Source organism: Schistocerca cancellata, chromosome 6 (genome assembly GCF_023864275.1).
Source record: "Schistocerca cancellata isolate TAMUIC-IGC-003103 chromosome 6, iqSchCanc2.1, whole genome shotgun sequence".
In the NCBI taxonomy this organism is placed as follows: Eukaryota; Metazoa; Arthropoda; class Insecta; order Orthoptera; family Acrididae; genus Schistocerca; species Schistocerca cancellata.
Window position 1 is genome coordinate 386,685,666 of NC_064631.1, and position 17,624 is coordinate 386,703,289.

At 46.4% G+C, this 17,624-nt stretch overlaps 1 protein-coding gene across 6 annotated transcripts in view; it reads left to right on the forward strand.

The window, feature by feature from the left end:
• Nucleotides 1-9,966: 9,966 nt before the first annotated feature.
• Nucleotides 9,967-17,624, forward strand: part of LOC126190680 (DNA repair protein RAD52 homolog) — an 87,021-nt gene continuing 79,363 nt past the window's right edge. The window contains exon 1 of one of the 6 annotated variants that reach the window (XM_049931135.1): nucleotides 9,967-10,258. The gene's annotated coding sequence lies outside the window, so the exon portion shown is untranslated. The remainder of the gene's footprint in view (nucleotides 10,259-17,624) is intronic. The other 5 variants (XM_049931137.1, XM_049931136.1, XM_049931138.1 and 2 more) reach the window with 5 other exon arrangements.

Sequence of the window (17,624 nt, forward strand, 5' to 3'; positions counted from 1 at the left end):
CCTGGTCCGATATTCCGTAAGCTCGTATTTTTTTCATTAAACGTAAGTGCGGAACCGTATCAAATGCCTTCCTGAAGTCCAGGAATACGGCATCAATCTGCTCGCCAGTGTCTACGGCACTGTGAATTTCTTGGGCAAATAGGGCGAGCTGAGTTTCACATGATCTCTGTTTGCGGAATCCATGTTGGTTATGATGAAGGAGATTTGTATTATCTAAGAACGTCATAATACGAGAGTATTGCACAGCAACGAAACTTAACCTTAAACAAACAAATTTTTCATGGGATGTGATGGGAGCTCGTAACACTTTGCGTTTCTTTTAGTAATTCTGGGTGCAAAATGAAAAAAAAAAACTAATGCTTCGACTTTCTAAAACATAAAATGGAGATTCCTCTTCTTTGAGTTCCTCGCATAATGTTCTGTTCCACGTGACATTTTTTGGAACCACACTATTTTTTTGTGTTTTCTTTCGCATCTGTCATCCTTCAGTGATGTAAAGCTATCTCTGCAAGCCGAAAAATATGTGAGTCCAAGAAACGTCATTGTCATACAAATGTGGACTTATATGTACGTATATAAGCTACCAAGCTGCGTGTGTGCATTTCGCGCATAAAGAAAGCTGAAAATCACCTTGTGAATATCGCAATTCCTGAGAAAACATAGATGAAGACAGCCATGAGAACTGAGATCACCTGACTTGAATTGATCTGAAGTTCCGTGATGTGATAGACAGTGTGAATAAACCTTGTCATGACAGCGTTGTGATGGCCAGTGTGAATTGGCCTTTAAGCTTGCTCATTATATCTTAATCTGTCGAGCTAAAAAATTACTACAATTCTATAGGAATTGAAGGAAATACACAAAACAAGATTTATATTAAGGCAAGAAAGAACCTGTGGTAAATATATTAGTTTCCTAAAACTCTTTAAGGTTAATTATAGTTGTTAGCAAACTCTAAAATAGAGTTAAATTCGATAAAATGTAGATAATATGCACTCCCCTTTAAGGAAAAACTATACATAATACAGTTTTTAGTTCCAGTATCTGCTATAGTAACTAAATCACAAACGCCGATGTACTACAAATGAAATTACATGCAGGACAATGGTAACTTCCGAACATTCAGATTTATTTGCGTTGACATACAATGAAGTTCAGGGTGATGTATTCCATGGCAGTAACTGTGAATCACAAATGCTGATTTGCTGTTGAATAAGTTATCCGTACTCGTACCGGTAAGTTACGAAAATATAGTTTTGTAACTGACAGAAAATTCTCAAAAATAACCTATGTATTACCCCAGATCACGTAAGATATGGGATAATATATAGGTATTACGTAATTAAGATGAAACTGGAGAACGACTGTTTTGAACAAGGATAGGCCTACCGTTCTCAAAATTTTTAAAAGAGCACAAGTAAGTTCCAACCTACAATTGACGGTAACAGCACGAGTTTATCGCGATACACGCGAATGTTAGAAATTTTCACAACATATCACAATACGAACAGGTACTGATACAATCAGTGAGCCTGTATAGACTGTCCCACACAAAGCAAATTTTCGAAGTTGGCTTTTTTTCTTAGCTGTTTCTATGTCAGCTTCTAGAATGGCATGCTGAAGAACTCTGTAGCATGGAAGGACATCATCTTTAGGCCAGTGACTGTTATAAGTTTTTATTACACTATTGCAATTTTGGCCTTAGGCCATTATCAAGTGCTGCTGAAAAATACTGAATGTTTAAGAAAATTGTTTTACAGATTCATTATGTAACTCGACGTTATGCCGATTATACAAAACATTTTAACTATGTAGCCATGTTACTTAATTATTATGGCCTTAAGCCATGTCAATGTAATGTAAGCTGACACATTTGTGTGTCTTATTCTTTTTTTATTTACTGTAATTCAATTTCCCATCGGGGCAGACTGGCAGCAGAATATGCACTGCTCTTCATCCGAAACACATAAAACATATAATAGAATCAATTTAAAAAAGACATAAAGGAGAAAACATGGTGTACATAGATATAAAAAGGGGGTGAACATTATGGAAGACAATAGACAAAAAGGGGCGACTGTAAAATGGAGATAAAAACCGTAAAAACATAGCGCACACAAAAAGAAAGAAAACCACACACTGGGACAATTAAAAGAACACAAGGCAATTTATGACCGGAGTACAAAAGTATTGACATGTAACCTCCCCCTCACTTATCGACCTTAATGACAGTGAAAAATTAAACCACATGTACCTAATGGAAATTTGGGAAAAGCAATTGTCACCGAGGTTAATTTGTCGGTAAAGAGGGAGGAAAGGGTTACATCTAAATGAAAGGAAAAATGCTAATGAAACTGGTGGAAATTAATTTTGAAAAAGGGGTAAAGTTAATAAAGAAAGTAAATGTGCAGCCGTTACATTAACAATCAACTAGCGGTAATTAGATATTTGAGATTTGGGGGAAATTACGGTCGCCAGTCCTAAGGACAATTACTATAGTAACTGAAAAAGAAAGATTATTACACATATAATTAGCATTAGAAGCGTGGCAACTAAAGGTTGACAAGTGTAGTGTGAAAACTGAAAGTTTGTCAGAAGTAACAAATTTCGCTACACTCTTACTTAATTTAGCAAAAGAATTAATAAAACCGGAAAATCGAAAGTTAATTTAGTGACTGAAGTTAATAGTGAGCTTTCTTTCGGAAGCACATCGAAATTCAGTAAAATACGGTTAGTCTTGGACTACTTCAACAATTATTTCAAAAGCTACTTGAATCTACACAATTTAGAAATAAGAGATTTAACTTTGAACTTGAATTAAATGATTCTGAACAATTAACAATAGTAAAATTTAGTACGTACCAAGCTGAGCTGCAGTCACAGGTAAGCTAAAATACGGTAACAAAACTAGCACTCTTAATTTGTGCTTGTGTAATCTAAGTATTGTAGCCAGCTATGAATACTTTAACTGAACTTTGAAATTAAAGTAGTGAAGTGGAATGATGCTGGCATTTGAATTTCAACGACACTCGGGTTCATTCTGGAAAAGGAAGGGACCCTGCTTGGTAATGCAATTGGGACAATGAGCAACAAACGTTCATGCTAAGTTGCTGTAATTTTGTGATGCAACAATTTTAAAAGTTCGAAAAAGCTGAGGTCTGCCATACAGTTCTAAAACTTTACGTGCTTCCTGTCTTCCTTGTTGGTTGATTGAAGGTTCGAAGCCGTCGATCGACGAGGTGGCGACAGTCACTCATTGTCGGCCGTCGCTGTTGCAGAAGCTGGATGTTGGCGCGCCTTCTTCTCGACATGGTCACCAGACGAAACGGGCTCTTGATGTGCACCAGCTAATGCTTCCCATCCGCGACACCATGACAGAAACTATCATTGCAAGTCGAGCGCAATTACATGCTGCCAAACCCCGAAAGCGCAGCAACTTGCGGGAGCTTCACACAACACACCTGCTCCACTCGCTACTCCAGCCAGACTCCCCCTCTGCCCGCGCTCCACGCGACAGAGTTAACACTACCAAAGATCCTAAACACTCTGGTTCTCCACACGACCTATCGATGTATCCGTTCGATAGCATAGTTTTCCCTAGGCCAGACCCAGCGTATAAATACAAATAATATTCACAAAACAAACAAACAAACATGAATGCATAAATATATATATACAAACAGTAAAACACTTATAATATATAAAGAGACAGAAATGTCATATCTTGAGGTAACAAAGCAAGGAAAAAAAATATAGTACAATAGATGGAAATAGGAGGATATACATTTCCGGCATTACAGACAGACGGCGTAGAACATAACAATCACTGACAAGCACACTATGTACAAGTCCAGCACACAATTAAAATCACACCTCTCGACGCACAGGAGAACAGCACCAAACACAACACTGACGTAGCACACTGGCGATGAGCAAATCAGAGTTCTGCCAGCTGCAAGGAGATGAGGGAGAAGGGAGGGAGGGGAAGAGAGGGGGGAGACAGGTGGGGGGTGCGCCAAAGAGGGTCAGGAAGGGAAGGATGTGGGAGGGAAAGAGGCGAGGATGGGGTGCAGGGACTTGGGGGGGGGGGGTGAAGGAGGAAAATCCGCTCTGGGAGAAGGATGGGAGAGGAATTTAAAATATAAAAACACTGTGGTGACGATTTGGATGAAGACACACAAAAACACAACTAACGACAGTGGACTTATGAAGGGGAAAAAGTGGGGAGGAAAGAAGAAAAGGGGGAACTGATGGAGGGGACATAAAAAAAGGGGAGGGGGAACAAGGCCAGATTACAGTTGGAAGGAAGGATATATGTCACAGCGAAGTTCAACATCTGGGAGGGGGAGGTGCGGGAAATTACCCTGATGAAGGAGCTGGAGGATGTGGAGGTGGTGAGAAGGGAGGGAGAGATACAGCAATAGAGGCATAGCAACGGGCAGGGGGAGGCAGAGAGGAAGGAGGAAACCAGGGGGTGGGGAGGTCAAGCCTACAGACAGTGTAAAGGAGGTGGAGATGTTGGAGGAAAAGGAGGAGGTAGGGGAAGTGGTTGAGGTCGTATTTGTGTGTCCTTTTTTTTTCTTTACTGGATTTCAATTCACCCCCCCCCCCCCCCCAGGGGCGAGCTGGCAGCATCGTAATATGCCGCTCTACAGCCTACTAAAAAGTTAAAAAACATAATGAGAATAGAAACAAACAAGAAAAACCGGCAATAAAATGGTGACATTGTAAAAATTGTAAAATGGCGGTAAGTCGCGGAATTTAAAATATAAAAACACTGTGGTGACGATGTGGATGAAGTCACACAAAAGCCAAGCGGTTCTAGGCGCTTCAGTCTGGTTATAAGTTCTAGGGGACTTATGGCCTCAGATGTTGAGTCCCATAGTGCTCAGAACCATTTGAACCATTCTTTTGAAGACACACAAAAACACAACTAACGACATCGGACCTACAAAGGGGAAAAAGGGGGAGGAAAGGAGAAAAGGGGGAACTGATGGACATAGAAAAGGGGGGCTGGGCGGATGCTAGAAGGAGTGAGAAAGGCAGTAGAGGGGAGAGCAGAAAGGACTCAGGGGAGAGAAGGGAGGCAGAAAGAGGGTAGGAGGGGAAAACAGGATGGAAGGGAGGAAGAGGGAGCCCAGGGAAAGCACAGAGGAAAGGAGGGGGAGATGAGGATCAGAGTTGATATGAGGGATAAATGGAGGGGGAGAGGGTATCATCCGGGAGGGGGAGTTGACGGAAGCCACCTTGGGAAACGAGATGAAGGTTGTAGAGATGGAGGGTAGGAGGGACACAACAGTGAAGGCGCAGCAGTGGGCGGGGTTTGGACAGGAGTGGAGCAACCAGGGGATGAGGGGATGAAGGCAGCAGGAGGTGTAGAGTATGTGGATATGTTCGAGGAATAGGAGCAGATGGGGGAAAGGAATCAGGTTGTAGAGGATCCACGTGAGGAACAGGAGGCTTATATGGAAGGCGAGGCAGAATGCATGGTGCTCGAGGATCTAGAGGGAATTATAGAATTTTGGGGTGCAGATATCCAGGCAGGACTGGCATAACAGAGGATGGGATGGATTAAGGATTTGTAGGTGTGGCGGATGGTAGAGGGGTTCAACCCCCATGTCTGGCCAGAGGGGACTTTGAGGAGTTGGAGGCAGTTGTGGGCTTTGGATTGGATAGAGCAGAGATGAGGGATCCAGGTGAGGTGTCGGTCAATGGTGAGGCCAAGATTGGTGAGGGTGGGGGAGAGGCGGACAGGACGGGTGCAGATGGTAAGGGAGAAATCAAGGAGCGAGTGGTATGATCTATGATGATTGCCTGGGTCTTGGAAGGATTGATTTTCGGGAGCCACTGGCTACACCATGCGGCAAAAAGGTCAAGGTGATTCTGGAGAAGGCGTTGGGACTGTTGGAGTGTAGGAGCCAGGGCAAGGAATGCTGTGTCATAAGCATACTGCAGGGGGTAACCTGGAGAGGGGGGGGGGTTGGGGCATACCTGCTGTGTACTGGAGGTAGAGGAGAGGAGAGAGGACAGAGCCCTGGGGCACACCTTTAGTGGGGTAGAAGGTGAAGGAATCGGCGTTATGGATGATAACATAGGAGGGGCGGCAGGAGTGGAAGGAGGCAATCAGATGGATGTAGTTGACAGGAAGGGCATAGGTCTGGAGTTTCAACAGGAGACTGGGATGCCAGACCCAGTCTTAGGCCTTTTTGAGGTCGAGGGAGACAAAAAAAGCAGAGCGATGGGGTTTAAGCTGGAGGGAGAGGAGATGAGTGAGGTGTAGGAGTTGGTCATTGGCAGAGAAGGAAGGCCAAAAGCCACATTGGGTGTTGGGGAGGAGGTGGTTTCGGTGCAGGTGGTGATGGATGCGCTGGGTAAGGATGGATTCCAAGAGCTTGCTGAACACCGAGGTGAGACATATAGGGTGATAGGAAGAGGCATGAGATGGGGGCTTGTTGGGTTTAGAGAAAATCAGTATACGGGAGGTTTTCCACAGGTCGGGGTAGAAGCTGGTGGCAAGGATTACGTTGTATTGGGTGGCAAGGACTGCAAGGAAGGAGGGAGGACAGTGTTTGAGGTGGTGGTAGGTAACCCAGTCGTGGCTGGGAGCAGTGTTGCGTTTAGTGTGGAGTGTGAGGCTGATGTCCTGTGTAGTGATGGGAGTGTTAAGTTCAGATGGTGGTAAGTGGCCCAAGTACTGGAAACTAGGAGCAAGGGGAGGAAGAGAGGTATTTGTACGATTGATGATGTCACGGAAGAGGGAATAATCAAATTGGGGATCATCTGGAATCGGAAGAACATTGGATAGGTGAGAGGCAAAGTGCTTGGCCTTACTGAGGTTGTCAGGAAACAGATGGTCATCAAGGAGGTGAGGGTACTGAGGGGTGGGGCGGTTCCCAGTAAGGCAGTGGAAAACAGACCAATACTTGGAAGAGTTTATTGGGAGCGTGGTGTTGAGTTGTGTACATGTCTGTCGCCAAGTGCGGCGTTTCTTTGCAGTAAGCAGGTTGCGGATGTGTCGTTGTAGTTGCCGATGGCAGGTGAGTGTGTCCCAGTTATGAGTGCGGAGACAAGAGCGGTAGAGGCGGCGGGATTCAGGAAAGGTGAAGGATAGCCTGTGGGGGCAGGGCTGGGCGGTGAGGGTGGATGGCTTTGGTAGGGATACGGGTGGTGACGGCGTCAGACAAGGTCTGGTGCAGGAAGGCAGCAGTGTGGGAGATGTCATCAGGAGATTGGAGTATAACGTCGCGGCCTTCAACCTGGGTGTGAATGGAGTCCCTGTAGGCACCCCAGTTGGCACGGGAGTAATCATGGACAAGTTTACGAGGGATGTCTGGGTGAGGAGTGAGGCAGGCATGGTGACCATTAGAGATAGTGAGGAGAATGGGAGTATGGTCACTGCCAAAGAGGTCAAGGACATCTGGGGTGATGTGCCCAAGGAGGTTGGGAGAGGCAAGGATCACATTGGGAGTGGTGTTGGATTCGGATAGGGTGTGCTGAGGGAGGGGAACCAGGTCTACCTGGAGGGTGGTGATAAACCGATGCCACTGCTGGAGGTCAGCAGGAGCACGGCTGTGGATATTGAGGTTGGCAAGAATCACGTAGGCGGAGAAGGTGCAGTCAATGTGGGAAATCGTATGGGATGGGGGTTTGAGGTCGGACATAAATGGTGACACAGGTGACAGTAAGGGTGGGGAAGAAGAGACTGAGGGTGAGATGTTTGGCAGGATTGTTGAAGAGAGGTTGGAGCCGAACAGGGAGTGATTGAGGTGGCCTATAGCAACCCCGCCGAGTGCCAGAGGGTACGGGTTAAAGGTGCGGTGAAGGGTGTAAGCAGCTGTGGAGATGGAGATACGGGGTTGAAGGAAGGTTTCATTTAGAATGAAGGCATCCACGCAGTCCTGATGGAGGGTGTGGAAGAAGAGGAGTTTGTGGGTGGGCAAGGACTGGATATTATGGTACCGGATACTGTAGTGTTGTCACGCCATGAGGATGGTGAGGGGTTGAAGGTGAAATGGGCCTGGTTGTGGGAGCAGATGGCATAGGTGATAAGATGGGAGATAGAATGGGCAGGAAGGGTGATTTGGGAAAGGGTGTGGGAGCGATGGAAGAGGTGGATGTTTTGGAGCACAATGGTGATGAAATGGATGATGTCCTCTGCAGGGGTCCGCGGAGCAAGTTGTTGGGGTGGAGGGGGCATTAACAGGGTGGACAGGGACGGTGAGCTTAGGGGTGACTGGAGGAGGTTTTGCTTTACACTTCGAGGAGTAGGTAGGACGGGGTTCGTTATAGGTGTTTCAGGAGGGGGAGAGGTGAGGTTGGGGCAGTTCTTTAAGAAGTGTGAAGCTTTCCAGTGGGGACAGGTAGGGAGGTTCTTGCAGGTGGAGTTAACATGGTCATTGTACCTGAGGCAGCATTGGCAGTGGTAGGATTGGACTGGGGAACGGGAGGGGTCCACTTTGTGACAGTGATTTATATGAGGGCTCCATCTGTAAGGAGGCAGTCAATGTAGGAGGAGGATTCGTTGAACATCCACATCAGATAAGTCAGCCCGGCATCATTAAAGATGCAACGGGCCGAGCGGATTTCAATGTTGGGCTGGGAGTTGAGTTCCGCCAACACCTCAGCCTCCGTGACCATGGGGCTAAGCTTCGTGATCACGGCAGTGAAGACTGGCGGATGTCGGGGGGGGGGGGGGTTTGAGGCTGATAGGGAGAGGATGGGGTGTGGTAAGGAGTGAGGGTGTCTCGTTGGCCAAATTGGATGCGTGGGATTCGGGAGAGGAGATCGGTGTGGAAGGAAGCATTGGGGAATTTAATGAGGACCGAGTCCTTGTGAGGAATAAGAAGGGAGATGGGGGCATGGGTGAAGTATTTACAGATGGCCAGGGTGAGGGTGCGGGTATCAAGGAAATGAGGGTCAGGATTGGAGAGGACAAAGGTGTGGGTGGCTGGTGTGGCAGGGGTGGGGTTTGGGGTCGTGTCCATGGGGGTAGGTGGGTCAAGGGGATCAGGCGTTTTCTTTGTAGAGATTGTGGGGGAAGGGTCAACATTGGGGCGTTTCGAAGGTTTCGTGGACAGGACAGAGTGGAGAGGGGGCGGGGGATGGGTTGCAGGGGGAGATGAAGGGGGGCAGTTCCCACCATGAGTGTGGATAATGCAGAGGGAGGGGGCGTGGGTGACACAGAGACCGTGGAGTGGCGAGCCAAAATCCGTGCTGGCTTGGAGCTTGTCGGAGGTGGTGCAGGGAGCAGTGGGAAGCCTGCAGATGGCGATGGTGCAACAGCGACAGGGGAGGGAGAGTTGGGGGTAGTTTGTACAGGATGAAAGTAATATGAAAAACAATACAGTATGTCTTCACTATGTCAATCATATAAAACGGCTACCAGCATCGAAGAGTAAAATAGTAGGTCATAAACAAGTGTACAATAACCAAGCTGACAGAGGCAGTGAGATGTCATGCAGTACCTCATGTGCTACCAAATCAGTTCCCTTGGAACCACCTTCACTCAAATCCAACACAGCTGGCGTAACATTTTGTCAGCTTTACATGCATTTTCAGTACATAAATTGTTCTTCGCCATAGCAAACGAAAGTAATATGAAAATACAATATAGCACGTCTTCTCTATGTCAATGACTGTGAATCCCAGCTACAACAAGTCTGCATCATATATTTAGCTTAGTCAAAATCACGAAAACATATAGCACTAACAAAGCACGTTTTGCAGCTAACAGCGCAAGTGTTATATCACCTGTCAAAACTTTCTACATGGAAGCCCAAGAAAACTTGTCATTGCCATGGTGTGACATGACGGCCAATGTGAATACCGTCAATTGAATTGCACTGCAGTTTGCAGTTGTTTTGACGGGACGTGAGGTGATGTGAAGTAACGTGACGGTCTACATTCAAATGTGGAATTCGCATCTGATCGTGACCACCGGCGGACGTTATCAGACATTATCTGACATGTTGGTTTGTGGTGTGGTAGTGGCATGTCTTCGTTTAAGTAGTTTGATTTCATTTAGGCGGGGAATTCTAGTTGGAATTACGGTTATGTTGACTTCTAGTTGTATTATTATTTAGGTGGTGCCTCGAAGACCAGTATCCATCCTAGGTACGGAAAACGTCCTTGGTACTGTACCTTCCACAAAAAATGTTACTGAAAAAATCTCGTTTGTATTAAAATAGTTGTACCAAGCAAGTAATATTGCATTGTCAGTCAGCATTTAGAAAAAGTTTCTAGCTACGAATTTTTCCAGGTATTGTTGTTATGAAATACAATGTATGTTGTAGTTCTATAGATTGTGTTTTCACGCTGGCGGTTTAAGAACATACACTGTACAGATGTGTATCTTCGATTTTGTGTAGAACAGTGTAGTTTAAAATTGGAAATAAGATCGTAGGAAAAGTAATTATGTTTAGAAATTTCAAGTGTGTTTAGATGTATTGAACATGGACCCCAGATTACGCTATAGGTCATTGTGTTCCCACAACTTTCATTTTATATTTAAATTCATTGTCTTCGTCATCTCACAATCAAATTATCGCCTACCCGCTTAACATCATAGACCGTGGCATAATCTTGACATCAGTCTGTTGTCACAACTAACATTTGGATGGGGGTCTGTTGTCACACTCAGACCTTTATATTAGTTACCTATTGTTTTCTAAAGAATACTGTGAATGTATCTTCTTTGATGATAATACTATTGATGATAATACTATTGTACTTATGTGAATGGTGTGATGTAATACGTCATAAATAGTTAGGTCAACTGATAGTAATGATAGGTACCACACATTAGATTTGCTCCATGACATAACGATGTCAATTCAACGCACCTCTCAAACTGACCCTCTCGGATGTCTTTCAAATTTGGTACATTCAATGACCCAGTGAAGAGATGTAAAAATACTAATTTGCGGATGTTATTACTACTGTGAAGAAAGTTACAGGTCTACTGAGCAAGGTGGTTAGACACTGGACCCGCATTTGGGAGGACAATGGTTCAATCCCGCAACCGGCCATCCTGATTTAGGTGATTCCCTAAATCACTCCAGGCAAATGCCGGGATGGTTCCTCTGAAAGGGCATGGCCGACTTCCTTCCCCATCCTTCCCTAATCCAATGAGACCGATGACCTCGCTGTCTGGTCTCCTTCCTCAAAAACAGCCCAAAGTTACAGGTCTGGAAAGTTTTGGAATTTGTGCTAAATTTACATGCGCGTCTGTCACAACATAAATGACTGTAGTTCCGGTTAGAATTCAGTTACAGCAATGAAAATGGTACCATTGTAAAGCTATATTGATACGCCACATATCAGGTTTCTGAGAATTTTCGTACTAACGGTCATTGACCTTGAACTTTGACCTTGAATATTGCAAAACACCCCATCTTCAATTTTTTTGAAAAAAAATTTAATTGCTCCAGTATGTTACTATAAATATTGTAAATATCAAGATGACACTAAAGGCATCATGCACAAAAAAATATTTGTCAGCTTAAGTACACCATCAACATGCACTAAGCAGCTATGTATCCAGTTTGTTCTATAACACTACCCAATAGCAGTTACTTTATTCAGACCAGTGTCTGTGAACAGCCAATGAGAGACACTTTGTTTTCAACCAAGCAACATTGGGCTGTTTTAGTGAACAGTCAATCAGAGAGACGCTTATTTCAACTAGTCACCATTAATCCACCGATCTCTGTATATTATGAAAATTTTGTTTTGCATGTTTTATGGCTGTGGCTTGAATAACAAAGTGCAATGTAAATGTGTCGTAAAGTAATGTTTAGTAACAAATGGATTTCAAGTCAAAATCATATTGTTGCAATCCGTTTAGGGGAAGAAGGTCATGCAAGAGTGCAGAAGAATTTAAGGAATGTTCAGGGGTGGATGATAAACAAATGTCCTAATGTATTGTTAGTGAAGATGAAGTAGCATCAGACCTGGCACTCAGTGCTTTAAAAGACAGCCTTCAGTATTTAGGTGAATCTTCTGTGAAGAAAAAGAGGCTTCAGAGTGAGAAAAAGTACCCAAAACAAAAACAGAAAAGAATATCCTCTGTGTTAGAGCATACTTATGTGGCACAACCAGAAATAGGAGAGTGAAAATGGAGAAAGTGAAATTATCATCCAACTGAAAGATAAGTTTCACAATTCAGACCGTATGTGTGACAAAACACAAGTTCTAAGTGTACATCCAAGGAGTTGGAGTATAAGGAAAACTACGAACGAATTTTCTGCTTCAGATTACATGTTACGGACAGCAAAACAGTTAGTAGCATAACACGGTATATTAGTGACACCAAATTCAAAGTCAGGTAAGACATTTTGTGAGAAAATTGTTCAGTGTGTGCGTGATTTTTACTGTGATCATGATGTGAGCTGTATGATGCCAGGAAGAAAAGACTTTGTGTCTGCGAAAGAAAATGGAATTACAGTACATAAACAAAAGCAGCTGGTGTTGCACAACCTTAAGGAACTGTATGCGTATTTCAAAGATAAATACCTAGATATAAATATTGGATTCTCCAAATTTTGTGAGTTGTGGCCAACACACTATGTTCTTGCCAATACCAGTGGAACCCATGCTGTTTGTGTGTCTTGCACCAGAATTTCAAGTTAATGATTGAAGGTTGTGAACTTAAAGCACTAATAAAGAGTGAAGAATACACATTACCATCATACAAGCACTGTGTAGCATTTGTTACATGTAATCCTGCACTACCAGCATGTTTCGTAGGTTCATGTCCCTATTGTCCAGGTGTGACAAGACTGATTATGGCGGTCTGTTTGATAAGAACTGCTTTGATGAAATTGCATATAAGTATTGGTTAACTACAGGCAGGGTAGTTTTAGCGGCTATAACAAAGTCAACAGATGATTTTATTGAGGAGTTTGGATCGATGTTACAGCAGCTCCTACCACACTCATTTATCTCCAAGCAGCAGTCACATTTCTGTAGAATCACTAAAGATGATTCTCTCTCTCTCTCTCTCTCTCTCTCTCTCTCTCTCTCTCTCTCTTTTTCTCTTTTTCAGAAAATTACTCCTTCACCACTCAGAATGAGGTACAAGGATTCCACTGGAATAATTCACAGGCGGGTCATTCCATGTCAGTTCAACCAGGGGCTCCAGCTCATAGTCTCATATTTGACTGAAATTCAGTACACTAATTCTACTATGTGTGGAACACTCGTATACAAAGTATTAGTTTCCCCTGCCAATTAGTTCCAGAATTATGACTTGTGAAAGGAGGTGGCGTGACCCGGAAATTGCAACCCACATCTGGCAATCTATCTTCAGACCCAACTTCAGGTCTTAATAACTTTGGAACTATTCTACACAGTTCAGTGAAATTTTTACAACCCAGTAACATCCACTTAGAGAACACACTCCATGAATCAAAACACCAACAACATATTTCTGAGGAAAAATAAAAAATTCCAAAATGTTATTTAAAAAATGCAATACGTTAAAAGGTACAGATTGTAGGTGCCCTCTATGCCAAATATAATTCACTCAAAAAGGGTATAAATTTTTTTGTGGTAAGCTTAATGTGGCCTAAACACACACAGAACTCATCATGCCCATATCAGCCACAAAAACTGAGTTACATGCACACGAAAATACAAAAATTTGAAAAATTACACGAAAAACATGGATTTTCGAAGTGTGGTAGCACCAAAGGGACAAGTGGTATCCAAGCCAAATTTCACACGCTGCATAAGTAGACCATAATGATGTGTTGTTGTGGTCTTCAGTCCTGAGACTGGTTTAATGCAGCTCTCCATCCTGCTATATCCTGTGCAAGCTCCTTCATCTCCCAGTACCTACTGCAGCCTACATCCTTCTGAATCTGCTTAGTGTATTCATCTCTTGGTCTCCCTCTACGATTTGTACCCTCCATGCTGCCCTCCAATACTAAATTGGTGATCCCTCGATGTCTCAGAACATGTCCTACCAACTGATCCCCCCCTGCGGGTTCGGGGGTTAGAATAGGCCCGCGGTATTCCTGCCTGTCGTAAGAGGCGACTAAAAGGAGTCTCACATGTTTTGGCCTTATGTGATGGTCCCCTCTCGGGTTTGACCTCCATCTTTCTAAATTATTCCGAAGAGCGAGCCAATTGGGGAAGGGCGCCTTACATGGTGCACTGTATCCGTCGTGCAATTAGACCTTTAGCCGGCTTTCACGTCGTTGCAATGGTGTCCCGCTCGTTTTCGATCTTTAGGGCGGGGATACGTCCCTGGGTGCGATTACCACGCTGCCCTCTGCAGTGTTTCTTTTAACTGCGACGACGACCTTGGACAGTTTTGCACCTAAGATCCAGCACGGTAGCCAGTCCGTTGTGGTGGGGCCGCCATGTACCCTCTTGGTTGTAGCCCCCTGACAACACAGGGATCGCTCTACTGATGCCTGCGCCGTTAACTCCCCACGTATGCCAAGGAGTAGATGCCTATCCTCCTGGGGTATCAGGACTCCCGGCAACGGCCATCCTGCCAGGTGGCCTTTGCTGTGGCTGGGTGGCGCCCGTGGGGAGGGCCCTTGGTCGGAGTAGGTGGCATCAGGGCGGATGACCCGCAATGAAGCGTGGTACATCATCTCTCGCTGGCGGCCAGCCGCCAGCAGTCTCTAAGCGTTCTCGGGCTCAATTTAATGCTCAGAAGTACGATCCGAAAACGTTCCCCTCCCTGGCCACGCCGTGGGAAGAGCGTAAGTCCCAGGATGGAGGTAACAGTTATTCGCCCCGATTCTTAGTTTGCACGAGAGCTGATGGGGAGTCTTTTCTCTCCACAAAGCCTCAGTTCTTCGTCGAGCATTTAGAGGACAAGTTTGGGGAGGTGGAGGGCTTGTCTAAAATGCGCTCTGGCTCAGTACTGATACAAACGGCATCCTCCGCCCAGTCACGCAGGTTACTTGCTTGTGACAAGTTGGGGGATGTTAATGTTACTATTACTCCACATAAGAGTTTAAATATGGTCCAGGGTGTTATTTTCCATAGGGACCTCCTTTTGCAGTCTGATGACGAGCTGCGCGCCAACTTAGAACGTAGAGGTGTTCATTTCGTCCGGCGCGTTCATCGGGGTCCGAGGGACAATCAGGTTGCTACCGGTGCCTTCATCTTGGCCTTCGAGGGTGATACGTTACCGGAAAAGGTCAAGGTGATGGTCTACCGATGTGACGTCAAGCCCTATATCCCTCCCCCGATGCGGTGCTTCAAGTGCTGGAAGTTCGGCCATATGTCTTCCCGCTGCACTTCCAGCCTCACATGTCGAGATTGCGGACGCCCATCTCATCCCGATACTCCATGTGCCCCGCCTCCCATCTGCGTCAACTGCGGGGAGCACCATTCACCTTGCTCGCCAGACTGCAGAATATTCCAGAAAGAGCGCAAAATCATGGAATATAAGACCCTGGACCGACTGACTTATACTGAGGCCAAACGGAAATACGACCGATTACATACAGTGAGAATGACAACTTCCTACGCCGCTGCTACAACACCTGTGCTAGCCCCATCAGTTTCGCGCCTTTCGGCCAGATTGACGAGTGGTACAACTCCTCCTGCCCCCTTGCCAGTGGGGGGCTCTACCCACCCGATTGCTCCTGTGCCACCTACCTCAGGAGCAACACCATCCCCCCCATCGGGGACGTCGGTCCCCGCTTCTAAGCCGGAGAAGTGTCCAACTTCTTCGGCTTCTCACGCTCGCAAGGGGTCCCTTGGGTCCCTCCCTTCCCAGGTTTCCACCGGCGGGAAGGCTGACGATCGACAGTGGCCCACAATCTGCAGGTCGAAGGGCTTCCCGATCCTCCTCAGTCCCGGAGACTGAATCGGTGAAGCCCTCCCAGCCAGTTAAACCCAAGGAGCAGCGTGAGAAATCAAAGAAGAGCAGCTCTAAGCCCAAGGAACGCGCGGTGGTAGCCACCCCATCGCAACCTTCTAGCTCTGCGTCTGAGGACGCGGTGGCGATTCTGGCGTCCGCTGAGGACCTCGATCTCGCCGGTCCCTCAGACGCCATGAATAGCAATAGCACTAGCACGGGTGCTCAATCGGAGGCAGCAGGTGACCCAGCGGCGTAATCTGACGTCCCAGTCCCGGCACGCCTTTCTCAGCCATCGACAAAACCATCCTCCAGTGGAACTGCAGCGGTTTCTTCCACCATCTAGCTGAGCTCCGCCAACTTATCAGCCTTCACCCTTTCCTCTGCATTGCTCTGCAGGAAACTTGGTTTCCAGCAATGCGCACCCCCGCCCTCCGTGGCTATCGGGGTTATTATAAGAACCGAGCAGCTTATGAAAGGGTGTCTGGTGGCGTCTGCATCTATGTCCTTAACTCTCTTCACAGCGAGTCTGTCCCTCTCCAAACAGCTTTAGAGGCTGTCGCTGTTAGGGTGTGGACGCCGCAGGCTCTTACCGTCTGCAGTCTTTACCTTCCACCGGAGGGTGATGTCGCGCAGCATGTCCTGGCTGCGCTGATAGCCCAATTGCCGCCACCTTTCTTATTACTGGGCGACTTTAACGCCCATAACCCTCTGTGGGGTGGGTCAGTGGCAACAGGTCGAGGCGCCACCGTTGAGCATTTATTGTCGCAGCTCGATCTCTCGATTTTGAATGATGGTGCCTCCACACACTTCAGTGTGGCGCATGGCACCTACTCCGCAATTGACCTTTCAATCTGTAGCCCTAGCCTCTTACCATCTGTCCACTGGAGTGTGCATGACGACCTGTGTGGTAGTGACCATTTTCCGATTTTTCTGTCACTACCACAGCATCACTCTTCTGGGCGCCCTAGCAGATGGGCTATGAATAAGGCTGACTGGGACTTGTTCTCCTCCACTGCCGCTATTGAGCCTCTCTCAACTGATGCCATTGATGTGGTGGTTACATCGGTCACCGCCGGCATCGTCACTGCCGCCGAGTCTGCCATTCCCCGTTCTTCTGGGTCCCCTCGGCGGAGGGCTGTGCCTTGGTGGTCGCCTGAGATCGCTGAAGCGATTAAGGATCGCCGGCGGGCGCTCCAGCGTCACAAGCGACATCCCTCCATGGACCACCTTATCGCCTTCAAACGGCTGCGTGCGCGGGCCCGCCTCCTTATCCGCCAAGGCAAGAAGGAGTGCTGGGAGCGGTATGTGTCCACCATTGGACTCCATGTCACTCCTTCGCAGGTCTGGGCCAAGATTCGACGGGTCTTCGGCTATCGGACCCCTGCCAGCGTCCCTGCGCTCTCACTGAATGGAGCAGTTTGTACTGACTCCGACGTCATTGCAAACCGCTTAGCAGAGCATTTTGCTATGAGTTCCGCTTCTGCGAATTACCCCCAGGCCTTCCGCTCCATTAAAGAGCGGATGGAACGTCGGAGCCTTTCTTTTCGCACCAACGCTTCTGAACCCTACAACGCTCCATTCAGTGAGTGGGAATTTCAGAGTGCCCTTGCCGCTTGCCCTGATACCGCTCCCGGGCCAGATCGCATCCACTGTCAGATGCTGAAACACCTTTCAGTGGACTGCAAGCGACGCCTCCTCGACCTTTACAACCGTCTCTGGGTCGAGGGTGAGTTTCCGTCGCAATGGCGGGAAAGTATTGTCATCCCCATTTTGAAACCTGGAAAGAACCCTCTGG